The sequence below is a fragment of the Lactuca virosa genome, chromosome 5 (genome assembly GCF_052849685.1).
Source record: "Lactuca virosa cultivar CGN04683 chromosome 5, Lactuca_virosa_CGN04683_v6, whole genome shotgun sequence".
Classification (NCBI taxonomy): domain Eukaryota; kingdom Viridiplantae; phylum Streptophyta; class Magnoliopsida; order Asterales; family Asteraceae; genus Lactuca; species Lactuca virosa.
Genome location: NC_136430.1, coordinates 192,215,888 through 192,217,790, shown reverse-complemented (window position 1 = coordinate 192,217,790; position 1,903 = coordinate 192,215,888). Strand labels below are relative to the sequence as shown.

The following is a 1,903-nucleotide window of genomic DNA, read 5'->3' as shown; positions in this document are numbered from 1 at the left end:
ATCTCTTTGTTTTCTGCTGAGTGCAAACCGAACCAGAGAAAAGGGAAGAAGAATCGGCGCACATAAATCGTATAAGAGGTTCGTGATTTTTCTCATATTTGGTAACCCAAAATTCCTATTGTCCTTCAATTTGACAGATTGTTCAGGTAATAACCAAACCGTAGTAAGTTAAATTTTTGAAAATTTTCAAATAAATGTTGAAATAGGATTTGGACTCATCGATTTCAATTTGTGATAAGTATAGAAACATGATTGCATGGAAAAAAACTTCAATATCTTGAATGGGATAAATTTGAGTTTTACAAAACATTATTCAAATTGCAGGAGTTTGTTGGCTAACCTAGTAATAACATATGCTTACACATACATGAAGAACCAAAATCAAATATCAATGTTTTTTTTCATTGTTGTATGTAACGGTAAAAGTGCATAATAATAATTAAACATAATACTTCTACAGATGTTCTATGGTTCTCAGTTAATGCTGTATTCAACAATTTCACATATTAACTGCTTGTGATAAGGAAATTGCATAGCTTGAACAGCATGATTCATTGACTTTAATTTACATGATCTTTTGCTGTATAAGTAATCAAAATAATAGTTAATTATTGTTATAACTTTCTTTGTATATCTAAACATCATGTTCGTTTTTCATGCGCATGGAATTGATTTCAAGTGGGACCCAATTCGTCTTGTAATGCATCAATGTTTTGCCAACTTATATTTTACTTTGTATAAAGAAGAAAATCATGAGAGACTTAATGGTTGATATATCACCATCATATGGTCATGGACCCAAGTGCTTCATATTGTTTACCAATTATATTTTGGATGATTGGTCATGAACAAAAGCAACTATCTTCGTTAACTCCATTTCACTCCCAAAATTCACATTTCCAAATTAATCAATGGTGAAATTAGTTTCTCATTCATACACTAAACAAATTATAGTGAACTCAAAACTGTTCCTTGATCTGATTTCATACAAGTGGGAAAATTGTCTCGATTTAATTACGAATAAAAAAAAACCTAGTGGTTAGTTGGTTGTAAGAATGTTGTATAGATGTCATAATGCGCCCAACTGAGAAGCAATATCACTGAATGTATATTCACTGCATGGAATTGTGAGGCCGCCCATTTGATGAACATACCCATATTCTTGCTCTGCCTGATCTAGTAGTTCTTGAAATGCAGGTTGGCTTAACAACCATACAGGAACCACAAATCGCTTCTTCTCTTGCTCACCAACATAAATTGCTAAATAGCCTTTTGGGGTTTCCATAGATTTGGTTGTGCTGCTTCCGTTGGATAATGATCTTCTGAGAATTTGTTTTGCTTGAATGATCCGAGGAAAAAGGATGGCCATTTTTAAGGATTGTAGTTTCTGTTCACTTGAAAAGCCTGATTGAGGATGGATACTATCAAAGCATGCACGTCTTCTTGGTTAAAAGTTGCCAAGGATTTCAGAGGAAGTTGTGGTTGTGTGATTCATATCGAATGGTTTTTATATACAGAGATTCAAGGAGATCTTGATTGAGGATGGTGACATATGGTGGAAGAAAAGGCAAACTCACATGGCTTTGTTTTCCAATCTGTAAGACAGATCCAATGTCAAATTCACCTATTAATGATAGGGCCACATATGTTTCAAGAAAACCCCAGAGACCTTAGCCACAATTTCGTGCTTGTTAGGAGGCATTACCAAATCGTCTTAATATTACATGGGACCATGATGCTTCTACCGTTTTTCATACCCACTTTAATTCAGAATACTGGCGATACAAGTTATATTATTTTTTAATTCTTTTTCTATACACAGGTACATGATTAATACATATTATTGCCTGTGACTTTGTCGTTTTGCTATTCAAGATCATACTTTTATACAAGTTAGAAGACA

At 33.5% G+C, this 1,903-nt stretch overlaps 1 pseudogene; it reads right to left on the bottom strand.

Annotated features, from left to right (window-relative positions):
* Window positions 1–474: 474 nt before the first annotated feature.
* Window positions 475–1,369, bottom strand: LOC145112174 (auxin-responsive protein SAUR19 pseudogene; annotated as a pseudogene).
* Between the last annotated feature and the right edge of the window lie 534 nt (window positions 1,370–1,903).